Source organism: Apodemus sylvaticus, chromosome 5 (genome assembly GCF_947179515.1).
Source record: "Apodemus sylvaticus chromosome 5, mApoSyl1.1, whole genome shotgun sequence".
In the NCBI taxonomy this organism is placed as follows: Eukaryota; Metazoa; Chordata; class Mammalia; order Rodentia; family Muridae; genus Apodemus; species Apodemus sylvaticus.
Window position 1 is genome coordinate 73347089 of NC_067476.1, and position 15274 is coordinate 73362362.

At 40.5% G+C, this 15274-nt stretch overlaps 1 protein-coding gene and 1 pseudogene across 8 annotated transcripts in view; one reads left to right on the plus strand and one right to left on the minus strand.

Annotated features, from left to right (window-relative positions):
• Ambra1 (autophagy and beclin 1 regulator 1) overlaps positions 1 to 15274 on the plus strand; it is a 191910-nt gene that overhangs the window by 117373 nt on the left and 59263 nt on the right. The gene's annotated exons all lie outside the window — the stretch shown is intronic.
• LOC127685625 (Y-box-binding protein 1-like) lies at positions 1020 to 2227 on the minus strand (annotated as a pseudogene).

The window sequence follows — 15274 nt, forward strand, 5'->3', positions numbered from 1 at the left end:
TTAAAACAAAAACAAAAACAAAAACTAGCTACATGTAAAAATTCGTGCCAGGCAGTGGTGGCACATGCCTTGGGAGGCAGAGGCAGGTGGATTTCTAAGTTTGAGGCTAGCCTGGTCTACAGAGTGAATTCCAGGACAGCCAGGGCTATACAGAGAAACCCTGTCTTGAAAAACAAAACAAAACAATACAAAAAAAAATCATATCTACCACCACTCCCATGTTATCCCAGCACTTGAGAGGCTGAGACATGAGATTGCCCACAGTTTGAGTCAGCCTGGGCTACTGAGTAAGACTGTCTCAACAGCTAAAAATAAAACTACCTGTAGTAACATATACCAGCACTTGGAAGGTAGAGACAGAAGGATCAAGTGTTTAAAACCAATCTGGTTAACATAAGACCTTGTTTTCAGATAAACAGCAATAATATAAATAAAAACAATGAGGCAGGGTCACATTCAAGTTGGCTTCAAACTCATGGGTTCAAATAATCTTCATGCCTTGGCTTCCTGAGGAGCTGAGCCAGAAGAAGGCCTGTGTGGATTAGGTTGGATTCTTGGGTGTTAGAGTGAAAAGCAGTTGTCAGTTGTCCCATATGGATGCTAGGACCTGAATGAAGGTCCGCAGTCATCTCTCTAGCTCTTTATGTATATCCTATGAAAAATTTCTAGTTGAATTATTGTTTTCCTGCCTTTTCTGGACCTTAATTATTAGTTACTTTGTACTTAGTTATCTGGTATCTGTCTGATTCCTTTTTTAAAAAAAAGTTTTATTATTATTTAAGACCTTTATTAGCAGGTTCTTGCAGTTCGTTGACTTTTTTTGAAAAAATCAAATTGTAAACTTTATTACAAATTAAAAATGAAGTTCTTAAAAAAAAAAATCTCTACTTGACCAGATATAACATTAGAACTCTCTGCATTATCTATGCAGCAGGGTGGTTTTGGCTCTTTTTGGGAATGACAGAGTTCTAATGTTATCTGGTCAACAGGCAGAAAGCAAGCACTTAAGGTCTTCAGCTTCAATCTTTGTTCATTCTTATTACTGGAATTTCATATTCATTTCTTCTTGTTGGATGACCAAACCGGATGACGGTAGAGATGGTAAGCCAGCATTTTCCCAGCCCCGTCCCGCTCAGCCTCGGGAGCGGACCAGTTCTCGGGTGGTGCCTTGTCTGAGTTTGTCTCTTTGCCATCTGTGGTTTAGGTCCTCTGGGCATCTGTGTCAGTAATTGAAGTTGCAGCGATAGCAACCTTGATGTGGTTGCTGACCTTGTGTCTCATCTCCTTGATTTTCGTTGTCCTTTTCACTGCCATCCTCTCTAGGCTGTCTTTGACTAGGAGGGCCCCTGTGGAATTGTTGTCTGTAACCCCAATACATATTCTGTCTCACTGGTCTACCTTGCACCCTCCCTCACTTCTGCTTGCACCGGAGTGTTGGAATACTGTGGTACATAGGGTCTCAGCATGTACTAAGATGGGAACCTTCGCCTGCTATAGGGCCGGCATTCTTGGGCCTGGCTTTCAGGAGCGCTTTCCTAACCCTCATTCTTTCCCCCACTCTCACTATTTTGGTAATTTTGCTGGTAATGGCGTGGAGGACCCCTATGACGTGAAAGCGACTAAAATGGTTACGGTCTCCTTTGTCTTTACTGCCTTGAACTGGAACTCTACCAGAGCCTGTATGTGTAACATTTGCTGCCTCTACACCATTTTCTCCTTCAACAACATCAAATTCCACAGTTTCTCCATCTCCTACACTGTGAAGGTACTTCTGGGTTATTCTTCTGTATGGCAGTCTGGTGTACATATTCGTCTTCCTTGGTGTCATTCCTGTTGATGAAACCGTATCCATTCCTTACATTGAACCATTTTACTGTTCCCAAAACCTTGTGATGACCTTCCTGCGGGTGCCTCCTCGGATGTGAAGCTGCTTCGGCTGACACTACCCACCCTGCTGCCCATGGTGCTGGCTTTGTGTCAGCTGGGGCTGCGGGCAGCTGCTGGGTCTCGGCCTTGCTGCTCATGGTTGCATTGATGGTGACCGGGGCGAGTGGCGACGGCGGGGCTCTCTGGGGTCTGCTCTCTGCTCCTACTACTGATAGAACTTCTGATTCCTTACCGCTGGTCTCTCTCACAATGTCCCCAACAAGTAAGATGATTAACTTTGTTTTATGACAGGGTTTACTCAAAAACACCAAAGGAATATTCATCCCATCATAGAAATGCAGTGTTCTGGTTTGGTTTGGTTTTGATTTTTCTTCATACCTACCTCTTTGCCTCATTCCCTCCCTTTCTCCCCTCCTCTTTATTTTCCAATCTTTTTCAATTTTCCCCTGAGAATGAACCCTTATTCTGTAGCCTAGTCTGGACTTGAACTCAAAACAATCTTCTTGCCTGAGCCTCTTGAGTTCTGAAATTATATGGATAAAACATCACTCTGGCTCCTAACCACACCTGCAATTCTACCATCCAGACAAGACTTAAACAGCCTTCAGCTTTGGCTTTCTGAGATGAGAGGTCAGTGCCTTCCTCTCAGAGGCTGTCACACAGGCTGTCATTCTGACATGACACAGGACGTGTTTAATTAGTGTTCTTGGCATTCCTGTCAGTTCCTTATTCCTTCCTAATGTTGCAATAAAAAAGTATTAACTACTAAATACAAGTTAATTTCATAGTTGAGGAGGCTTTTCTTCTTTGAGGGCAAGTTTACATCTTGTATAACCTAGTGCAGTGTTATTTCATTACATTAAAAAATATTGGGAGTGAGTCTGGAGAGCTAGACTCAGCAGTTACAAGCTAGCTGCTCTTCCAGAGGACCTGGGCTCAGTTATCACCACCCTCATGGTGGCTTACTGCCATCTATAACTCCAGTTCCAAGGGATCTAATATCCTTAGTGAGTGTATACAATAATGGGTTTTCAGGGCTAGGACTGAAGCTCGGTGATGAGAGTGCTTTCCTTGTTTGCATGACATCTTTGGTTCAATCCCCAGTACTGCCAAAATAGAGGGTTTCATCAAGACATTTTTCACACAACCTGCTACCAGCTTTGGTCTCTGCAATTTAACTAGGACTTAACTGCAGTGTGGTGGTTTGGATAAGAATGGCCTCCATAGGCTCACATATTTGAGTTGCATAGTCATCGGTAAGGGAGTGGGACTATTTGAGAAGGATTAGATCTGGCCTTGTTGGAGGAAGTGTGCCATAGCATGGGCTTTGACCCTGCCCAGTTGTCTCTCTGCTTTGTTGCCTGTGGAGCAGGATGTAGCTCTCAGTACTGCTACAGCACCAAGAGTGCTGCCATACTCCTGCCATACTTCCCATTGTGATGATAATGGACTCAGCTTCTGAAGCTGTTCAAGCCTCAGTTAGATGGTTTCTTTTGTAAGATTTGCCTTGGTCATGGTATCTCTTCACAGCAATGAAACATTGACTAAGACACAGTATTAGATTGACTTTGAGGTTAAAGGAGGTCTCGTGTGTGTGTGTGTGTGTGTGTGTGTGTGTGTGTACACGTACATACATACATACATACATACATATACTAGAGTAGAACACAAAGTTGGAAGGTATAAGTGATAAAAGGCCCCAAGCTTGTGTTTCGTAGAACATAAGAGAAGTTTCCCTGTGAGAGCATAATGCCAGGACAGGGAAAATTACGCTGCCAGATGACACCACATAGTAGGGACTGGGAAGACTTGTCTCCCTATAATGATGGTTGTGGTTTTATTATTGCTGACTTTATTGTTGTTTTATGTCTTTTCCTGTCTTTTGATAAACTGCCAAGAAATATAGTATCCAATTATATGTCATAAACACAAAAAAGATTTAGAACTCCTGCTATTGTGTTTAGTAAGTGAGGTAGAAGTTGACAGCCAGTTTGTTCTCCTTTTCGCTCCCTCAGTGATTTACTGAATGATTTGAGTGAGTCATTTAATCTCTGTCTACTTGACAGGTGAGAGTATATGCTTGCTTCCATGTTCCTTCCAGAGATTAAGAACAACTGCTAAAGCTCTCTGCCTTCTTTTGAAAAGCTATTTGTTGAAAGCCAAAGGAATCAAAGTAGCTACCTACCTACCTACCTACTCTAACCCAGGATGATTTTGTGCCAGAACTACCTGAGCCAAGCAAGCTGGGGTGACAAGCTTCAATGACAGGGACTTCCTGACATTAAGAGACAGCTTCAGGTTAGTTCAATAAAAGAAGTTGCCGAGGAACATCTGAATAGTGCTATACACCCTTGGGGGCATACTAATATGGTGGCTCACACCTGTAATCCCATCCTAGCCCCTATGAATCTGAGATAGAAGCATTACTTTCAAGTCCATCCTGACCTGTGCTATGGAGTGAGTTCCAGACCGGCCAGAACTAAATAGTGAGAGTAAGATACCATCTTAAAACAAAACAGGGTTCAGTTGGTATAGTGCTTGTATAATATGCCCAAGGCCCTGAGGTCAGTCCTTACCATCACTTAAGTAGGTCCTTGGGACACACCTGTAGTCTTAGTACTTGGGGATGAAAGCTGGTGGGTCAGAAATTCAGTATGATCCTTGGCTATATAAATAAGGTCTGTCTCAATAATAATAATACAACTTCCCACCTCCACCCCACCCCACCCCACCCCACCAAAACTTTGTTGAACTAATTAGAAGAAGTCACAGCAACAGTGAAACTGTAGAAATGATCTCCGATTTTGGATTTGTACCTAATCCCACAGCCTCAGTGTAGCTCAGGACACGATTGTCCTTTGAAACCACTAATTGTTATTTTGATCTCTTCTCAGCCTTTCCAAAAGAATAGTGTTAACTAAAGTCGTTAGGCCACTCACGGCCCCTTAAAAAAAGTTAATATTGATATGTAATGGGATATTAAAGACTGAAATTAAAAGTTATTTATTGCCAGGCAGTGGTGGCATACGCCTGTAATCCCAGCACTCTGGGAGGCAGAGGCAGGCAGATTTCTGAGTTCGAGGCCAGCCTGGTCTACAGAGTGAGTTCCAGGACAGCCAGGGCTATGCAGAGAAACCCTGTCTTGGAAAAACCAAATCCAAAAAACCAAAAAAAAAAAAAAAAAAAAAAGCCAACAATAAACCAGACTTTGAATACTGAATTTATTACTGACCTAGTGAAATGCCATGTGGTTTACTAGTAGAGGCAGGAGCTGAATTCACATTTCATCATCTTACCTCTTAGTTAAGGCAAATTTAATTTGTCTGAATATGATTTTTCTCTTTTGTAAGACATTCAGGCAGACATTTCAGAAACTATCCAATCAGGTTAGATGGTGACTCATGGGAGGCAGAGGGAGGATCACAAGTTTTAGGTCAACCCAAACTATAATGTGAGAGCCTGTCTTAAGACAAAACTGAGAACAACAACAGAAAAACTGTGTCATCTAAAGCTATTCAGCCCTCTACCCCTCCACCTTCTATTTCTCATCTATGTTTCTTTACAGAAGGTCCTGATGTGTCGCCCAGTCTGGCCTGGACTCATGTCAATCCTCCTGCCTCTACCTCAAAGCACTCAGATTATAAGCATGAGCCACTCTACCTGGGTGGCCTTCCCTTGTAGTTTGGTATTTTTATGTGTTTATGTTTTCTCTCCTACTAGATTGTTACTCTTCTCAAGTCAAGAGTCTGTCTTGGACTGAGGATACAGCTCAGTTGATAGAATGGTTGCTTAACTAGAATCAGGAGGCCATAGGTTCAGCCTTCAAAACCACTTAACTAAGTGTTGTGGCACATACCTGTAATCCCAAAACCTAGCAGGAGTGTAAGAGTTCAAGGTCATCTTCAACTTCTTTATTCATACTTATTGTGCTTATTGTATTGCTGAGATGAAACACTATTACCAAAAACAAGTTCCAGAGGAAAGGGTTTATTTGGCTTACCCTACTACATTGTAGTCTATCATTGAAGTAAGCCAGAACAGGAACCGAAACAGGGCAGGAACATGGAGGCAGGAGCTGATGCAGAGGTCTTGGTTGGGTTCTGCTTATGGCTTGCTCTTCCTAGCTTGCTTTAGTCTGTTTTTTTAATAGAACCCAGGACCACCAGCCCAGAGATGGCTCCACCCACAGTGTACTAGGCCCTCCCTCATCAATCACTCATTAAGAAAATGCCCAACAGCTGGATTATATGAAGGCATTTTTCTCAATTGAGGTTCCTTCCTTTCAGGTGCCCTTTCAGATGCTTGAGTCAAGTAGACATAATACTCTCCGGGAGACTTTTTGTCCTCAGATTTTCCATTATATCCTGTTTCAGTGTAATGCAACGATTATATTTCTAGAACATTCACAGAAATTAAAAAAAAAATCTGTTGTAAAAATGATACCAGTTTAGAGGGATGGGACAATTTCTATTAAAATGTTAGGCATTACTCTGCTAGTACATGACAAATACAGAGGGGGACGCTCTCAGCTAACAATTGGACTGACCACAGGTTTCAATGGAGGAGCTAGAGAAGGACTCAAGGAGCTGAAGGGGTTTACAACCCCATGGAGGAACAACAATATGAACTACCCAGTACCCCCAGAGCTCCCAGGGACTAAACCACCAACCAAAGAGTACACATGAAGGGACCCATGACTCCAGCTGCATATGTATGTAGCAGAGGACATCAAAGGGAGGAAAGACTCTTGGTCCTGAGAAGGCTCGATGCCCCAGTGTAGGGAATGCTAGGACAGGGAAGTGGGAGTGGGTGAATTGGTGAGCAGGGGGAAGGAGGATGGGTTAAGTGGTTTTCGGGAAGGAGAAACCAGGAAAGATGGCAACATTTGAAATGTAAATAAGGAACACATCTTAATAAATAAGTAAGTAAGTAAGTAAGTAAGTAAATAAATAAATAAATAAATAAGTTAGGCATTAGTAGAAAGCCTAAATTGACAAATCTAATATGTAACTAGGTCTATGTACAGTCTTTCCTTTTTTTCTTTACATCTGCTTATTGTATATGTTTAGCACTGTTAGCACACCTTGGTAGACCAGGCTAGCCTAGAACTAACAAGAGATTCTCCTGTGCCAGTCTCCATAGTGCTGGAGTTATAAGCCTTCACCATCATGCTCTACTCCTTCGAGGTCTCACAGTACAAAAAGCACGCAAAGGAGACAATACTACTTTGTATTCTTTCAACAAATGTTGAACCAAATTGCCGAGCACAGTAGCACTCAGCTACTTAGCTACGGTGGAGACTGAGGCAGAAACATCACTTGAACCAAAGAGTGGCCTAGGTAATGTAGGGAGATCCTGTCAGTTAAAATCAATCAAGTGACTGAGAGTCACATAGCTGTCTTCCATTATCCCCTTTGCCCAAGAGATATAGTAACCTTTTTTTTCCCTAAGTAAACAGAATGATCCAGGATTAGCAACAGATTGCTTTTTATGATAGAACTTTGATTCAGGTTTTGAGTTAAGTTCTTGTACCCTATACACTATAGTCACTCAATCCATATTTTTTAAATTGAATACTTGAGAGCTAAGAAAACCCTTTCCTCATCCCCTCCTAATGTGATTTTAGAATGATTTCAAGTTATTGTAGCAGACAATTGACAAGACAGTTGCTAGGGTGAGTGCTTTCTGTAAAGGAATGAATGTATATCTAGAAGGAAATACAAGGGCAATAGATAAGGAAATACTGCTGTTGAAAATATAATTTATTAACAATGTCCAAGAGGGAAAGGAAGGTATGTTTGGATTTATATACCCATAATACTGTAAATAATATTAATTAAAAAGTGATTAGCTAGTTTGGAAGAATAGGAAAGAGAGTGATCAGGGGGAAAATCTTTTTTTTTCATAGAGTATTTATGTATTACATATCTATCATAATATCCCGGAACCTAGTAGATAATAGCCTACCTTGAAAAGTCAGTAAACAGAAATACAATAGCTAATTATCAGAAGAAAAATCACAAAAAATGATGTCACAAGAAGCCAGCATATAATTGTGATACGGTGAGCAGAGCCAGAAATATTGACACTAGTTTGGTGCCACCCTTGGCTACAGTTAGGTCATATAGTAAGGTATGCTGTTAATACAGCTATAATCTCAGCATATCTGGGAAGTGGGGCAGACAGATCAGGGGGTCAAGATCAACCTAGGCTATATTAGACCTCGTCTCAAAAACCTAAAAATAAATTGACTATAGGGAGTAGAAATTAAGTAGTAATGGGCCCTGGGATTATTAAGCTACTATTTAATTCTACTCATCTTACAGTATTTACTGCCTTTTAAGAGTACATGTTTGTATTATATTGATTTAACGTGGAGAAGGAAACAAACAAACAAAAGTTAAGCCAGGTATGGTAGGTAGTGCATACCTGTAATCCAAAGGGGATTTCTGAGATCCAAGCCAGCCCAATCTATAGGGAGGTCATGTTTCTAAACAACAGAAGCTAAACATTGTCCATTGTGTAACTCTTTTACTCAATAAAACTTCAAAGAATCATCTGTTATATATAGATGCTAAGTTTAGGGATTTTGTTTTTAGCCTAGTTTTTATTTCTTTTTTTACTTATTTTTTTTAAATATTTATTTAATATATATGAGCACACTATAGCTATCTTCAGGCACACCAGAAGATGGCATCAGATTCCCTTACAGATGGTTGTGAGCCACCATGTGGTTGCTGGGAATTGAACTCAGGACCTCTGGAAGAATAGTCAGTGCTCTTCACTACTGAGCCATTTCCCCAGGACCCTTACCCCACCCTAACACCTACATGGCAGCTAGCAACAGTTGTAACTCCAGTTCCAAGGGACCCAATACCCAATAGTCTCCTCAGGGCCGGAGATTATATATGTGGGCAAAACACTCCAAACACATAAGATAAAAATATTTTTTAAATGTCCCCAGCCTTGCTACAGGCAAATCTTATAATGGAGGTATTTTTTCAGTTGTGATTTCCTCTTAGTAGATAATTCTAGCTTTGCCAAGTTGACAAAAACAACAACAACAACAACAACAAAACCCCAACCCTTTGTAAAGGATTTTTATTTTGAGGCAAGAACATGTTCGGTTGTCCAGGTAGATCTGAACTTATTCTCTATCCTTGGCAGGCCCTTGAACTTTTGATCAGCCCGTCTCAACCTCCTGAGGGATTATAACTCTGGCTCAAATGTGTTTTCCATGTGAATGGGGATATATACCTATCTGTGGGGCGGGGGCGGGGGGGGGGCATGATGTGCACATTTGGACTGATGCCTGTGGAAGCCAGAGGTTGATGGCAGATGTCTTCCACCGTTTAGTTTTTGGTTTTGGTTTTTTTTTTTTTGTTGTTGTTGTTGTTTTGCTTGAACTAATCAGTCTTTTAGGGACAAGTAATCCTCAAAGATTCAATACTAGATGGATGTCACTATCATAGGCAAGAACTCAAAAGGTATGAACAACTCTAGAGAAATCAGATTACCAAAACTGTTAGTTTAAAACATTTTAGAAATGTTCCTTTGGCAGGGTGGGAGGTCACCTTTCTGAAATTGGGGTTCATTGATACCATTTGGAAAAACAAAAAACAAAAACTTGGATGCAACTCCCCCCACAGCAGCCTCCACCTTAAGTTCTGAGACAGAGTCTTCAACTGAATCTGGAGTTTATTGATTTGGCAGGTAGCTGGCACTAAGGAGCCACCTGCCTCCACCAGCCCTGGGTTGCAGATAATACCTGGCTTGTTTAGATGTGGAGTTGGGTATTTTGAGCTCAGGTATCATGGTTGTGAGGCAGGTATTTTACCATCTAAGCCATTTCTCCCAGACTCCTGGGTTTTTTATTTTGTTTTTTTTTTCCTTGTTTTGTTTTTATAGAAATCATTGTTTCTTACTAAACTAATAGTAGGATCTGACTCACTCAAGGGCCACTTTTTTGTTGCTGCTGTTACTGTTTGTTGGCAGTGTTGGAGATCAAACGGGTCCTAGCGTATGCTAGGCTCCTCCATTGAATACTTCCCAGCCTGGTAACCACTGTATTTACTGAGCTACCTCTTTCTTTCTGAGCCCTGGTGCTCTTTTCTTTAAGCTTCCTCTAAGGCTCCTGTTTCTCACTAAGCTTTCTTCGTCTTTCTTATGAGCCCTCTGTGTCCAGTGATTTCCTTCTAAACAGCTGTGGCTCCGGTTGTCTCGCTTTCTCATTAGATCGCTCATGTTTCTTTTCTTCTGTGTAATGTTTTTGATGGAAGTCTTATCTTCTAAACTAGGTTTTCATCTTCAACAAGAAAGGAGCACATCTTATTACCATTTTATAGACGTCTTCCATAGATCTGTGTTTGATGAACATCTGTTTAATATTCAGTTCTCACTCAGCTGTCCCAAAAAAAAAATGCTTTGTTTTGTGATCACTAATTCTTGATTCTGGGCATATTTCAAGACTTTGTACTTTTGTTTAGATTCCGGATCTCTATCTTTGTCAGCCATAGTAAGGTTGAAGGCCAAGGCTTCATTTCTTTGCTGATGACACTGTTATTGGTTGGCTCAGTGTGCCAGTTGTGTTGATAGAGCATAACATATGCGATTTCTATCTTGAAAAGTAGATATTTAAATAAAATTTTAAGTATGCATTTCAGAAATATTTATTATATCAAAGAAACACTACTACATCACTGCTCTTGAGAATTATGAATGTTCTTCTTTTATCCCACCTTGCTTCATAATACTCTGCTGGAAAGGCCTGGGAGAACGGGGTGGGGAGGGAGGAGGCATGGGGTCAGCAAACATCCCACTGTTTCCCCTTTGCTCTCTAAACACCCACATTATTTTATAGAGAAGTGTGATTTGTGATGTATCTGACTCCTGAGCTGAAGCCCCAGGACCTTGGGCATTGGGGACAAGGGCTAGAGGGAATAAGGATTTGTGTGTGAATAACCATATTTTTATTGTATTCAAGTTTGGTAAGGACCACAAGTAAAGACATTTTTCCCATTAAAAAGTTAAGTTTGTTACAGTTCCCAAGGGAAGAAAGCAGGGTGTCATATAGCATATGATACAAGGTTGCTTTGGAAATTACTAGGAGGCCAAAAGGGGGTACAGGGAAAGCATAGGTTGTCAAAGGGAGGAATGAGTGAGGTAGAATAGGTGGGCTGAGTAAAGTTTAGGATTAGTAGAGTTTTGGACTCTGAACTATAGGAGGGGTTGCTAATTGTCCATACCTTGCTCTGGGTGAAAACTATCTCCTGATTGGTTTGTATATTAAAGACATGTCTCCTGACATTAGCCCTAGAAGAAATAGTTCTTTGTAAGATCTGAAGATATCACAACCTCCTGGGAACTTAATGTATTTGGATGTTTATTAAGTTTATCTCTTAGAAAGGGGGGTGGGTTCTAGTTTATTATCTGTTAAAGTGAAAAGAGTGTAGCAACTAAAACTGCTCAACTTCATGGTAACGCTTTTCTTTCCTCTTCATTCTGACTTTCAGTAGAGGAGTTTGCTTGTATTCTGTGCCAAGAAGCTAAGCCTGCATTCCTAATTGCTGCATCCAGTCTGTGCTCGCAGGGCCTCCTGATGACATTTTAAATACATGGAAATTTTCGAATGCAGAAAACTGCTAGTACTGATTCTCAGTGGAGCGTTTGCACTGGCACCTGCTCTTCTCTTCTTGGAGTTGATCCCATTGCCTAATTCTGTACATTGTTTCCAAACCTTTCATTAACCATTGTTGGAAATTTTGCTTTTTTAACCTCAGCATCCCTGCTTATCAGAAACAGAACTCTCTCTCTGATGAGCAGGCATCTCCTAGAATGAAAAGCTCCCCATCTTTTCTTTTCTGACTTTTCAGAGCATGAAATGGCAGTACTAATCCTGTTGGCCTTCAGGCAAAAGCCACTGGTGAAGCTAACAAAAGAGGAGGCCTGCTCTCAGCATGGATCCTCCATGGGCCATAGGAGGAAACTCACACATTTTACCAACTGGCAGCGGGAAATCTGCCCACCCCAGCTCTGTTTTGGCTGCAGTCATGAAAGAAGTTAATTCTTGGAATGTTTCCCCTGTATGAAACCATCAGTTTCTCCCCTTTCTCTTCCTTCCCTCCTACCCCCCTGCTGTCCTTTCCAATAAGGTCTTACTTGCTGGAAAGTAATCTAGGCTGAAACCTAGGCTGGCCTTGAATTGGTAGCAATCCTGCCTTGGCCTTTTCAGTGCTGGGATTACACGCATGTACCATCACAGCTTCTCTTTCTTTCCCTTCACCTTGTTCATCTGTCTGTCCATCCCTCACTCCCTCCATCTGTGTGTCTGTGTCTGTCTATTTTTGAGTGTAAAGAATCAATAAAAACAATCTGTTCTGTATTGAAAGTATGGAATAAGGCTTCCAAAGAGAAGATGGTATCAGGGTAGTAAGACTAGAAAAGATTTTTTAGAAAAGGGGCTTGATGGTCCTTAAACAGGAGCTAGGAGGCCAGGAATTTTACTAGGCATTGCACAGGGATAGAGAGTAGAGTATCCATAGTAGGATTAAACGTGAGTAAGAGGAAAGCAGGTCGCAGAGAGATCATTGAGGACACTGAATAGCAGGCAAGAAGTCTGCCTCTTCTCAGGCAGTACAGAGCCTTTGAAGTTTTTTGAGTAGATGACTACAAATTCTCCTTTAAAAATAATCAATCTTGGGGCTGGAGAGATGGCTCAGCGGGTAAGAGCACCGACTGCTCTTCCAAAGGTCATGAGTTCAAATCCCAGCATCCACATGGTGGCTCACAACCATCTGTAAAGAGATCTGACACCCTATTCTGGTGTCTGAAGACAGCTACAGTGTACTTATATATAATAAATAAATAAATATTTAAAAAAAAATAATCAATCTTGGGGCTGGAGAGAGATAGCTCAACAGTTAAAAGTACTTCTTTCAAAGAACCCAGATTCAGTTCCCTGCAGCTACATTGTGATTCACCACCAAGGAATCCAAAACCTTTGGTCCTCTCTAGATACCAGACCTCATATGTGTCCCATATACACAGGAAAAATATTCATTCATGTAAAATTAAGTAAATTACTCTAAAAAATAATAAAATAAGTCAGTTTTGCAGTTGGGTACAAGTGGCACATGCCTATAACCCTAACACGTATGGGTCAGGGCAGGAGGACTATTCCAAGTTTGAGGCTGGCTTGATCTGTATTACTACATAGTGAAGACCCTGTCTTTAAATTATATAATATAATAAAAATATAAATAATCCGCCTGACTTGAGAGTACAGAGAATAGATAATTTTTTTAAAGGAAGAGCCCATAATTTAGAATTAATTATAAGAATCCTTTGTGGTGTTCCGTTTACTCTAGGAGAAATTTGCCTATTTCCAGCTTTCTTTGTGGTAACTAATAATAGACGTGGCTGTGAAAAAGCAGATGCTATCCCACTATGATGCACGGGATCCCTGACTTGATAGCGGGTCATGTTTTCTGAATGGTACACATAAACAGCCCTGGTAGAAAAAAGGCACCAAAAATCCATCTTCTCCCTTTGTCTTCTTTTGTAAAATATCTCTTTTGAAAGCTAGAAATTTGCCACCAGCCTTTCTTCAACATTTATCTAACCTGACATTTAAAATAAGCCTTTCTTGTCTTCAAGGTAAGATGTCAAAATAGCTGACCTGGCATGTTTATGCATGTTTGATCCGATTGATCAGTTTCTAGTTTAAACCCTGAAGCCCATGGCCATAGATTTCCTGCATTTGTGCTATACAAAGCGTGTGTGATTCACAGGGTACCAAGGCAGTAGCTCAAGCATCACATGGCATAAACTTGGTATTTCAGGGCTCTGCTAGACAAGCTGGGCTGGGACTGATGATGTGCTTCCTTAATCTCCCAGGTACTAAGATTTTAGGCTTGCACCATCACACCTTTCTCTAAGCAACGAGTTAAATAACTAAAGAAATAAATCTCAAGTAAATTTGAAGTTTATAAGACTCCCACAAAAAGGTATCTCCTATCATTTATTTGAATGGTTACAATCCATAACCATTATAACTTAAACTGTTAATAACTTATAATGTTAACTTAAAATGTTAGTAAGATAGTATTTTGTTTTGTTTTTTGGTTCATTTTGTTTTTTTAACTACAAAAGACAACCCAAATATATTAATTTAATATACAGAACATAGGTTTCATATAAAGAATAGAAACAAAACAAAACTATTCCAGTTGAAGGAACTGAGTTCTATATAGACATCAAGGACAGAAGGAATTTAAGGAAATGTTGTAAAGATAGCTTAAGGAGAAGTTGGACAGCCAGGTGGGGAAGTTTGGTTAAAAACTGTTTGACCTTGAGTAAACAAGGACAGCTACTGCTGCTTCCCCTCCTCTTCTAAATACATTTATTTGTTTTTAGTGTAGTCAGGGACACATGGGTTCCAGGGATTGAACTCTGGATCATTAGGCTTGGCCTCCAATCTCACTGAGCTATCTCACTGCTCCCTTCCCACACTAGCGAGTGCTTCTTAAAGGCTTGAGACTTCCAGAGTTTGGCAGTTTGTGTTCAAACAGCTATAAATGTTGGGCTCTTCTAACAGGATGGAGAATAGGAAGGTCATATAGGTGGATCACTTGTTCTTGAAGTTGCCCAGGCAGATCTTGCTTGAGGTGTCCACATCAGAGTGTGTAGTAGGATATGAGGGACTTCCTCATGGGTTTGTTTGAAGGATAGCTACTAGAGATAAGGGCTCATATAGATATATGATTTTTTAATATGTATGAACGTTTTTTCATATATATATATATATATATATATATATATATATATATATATATATATATATATATATATATATATATATATATATATATATGGAGTATTTAGATATATGTTGGTTTAACAAAAACCAACAATACTTCTAATCACTGAGCCATCTCTCCAGCTCCAATTTTTGTTTTTGTTTTTATTTTGAGACAGATGCTCCTTATGTAGCTGGCCTAGAACTTGCTATATAGAACAGTTTGGCCTTCAACTTCTAGAGATCCTCATACCTCAGCCTCACAACTTCAGGGATCAAAGGTATATCTACCCTACCTGGCAATAACTTAACATTGATGGTCTTTACCTATTTGAAAAGAGTGACTCGGATCAAGCAGAAATGTCTCAACCAGCCATCATGAAGGCCAGCTCCTATTGTGTACAGCCTCTTATCCCTGGCCACCACAGCTGTACTCATTCCTTTGCAGGCAGTTCTTGCTCTTAATTCTGGGAGGCTGCCCTGGCACTGCCAAGGAGACCGAAGTCTGAAGGACACATTACAGCTGCTATTTTCTTTAAAATGTCTTTATGTAAAGCATGATAGCATATTCCCATAATTCCTGTTATCCTA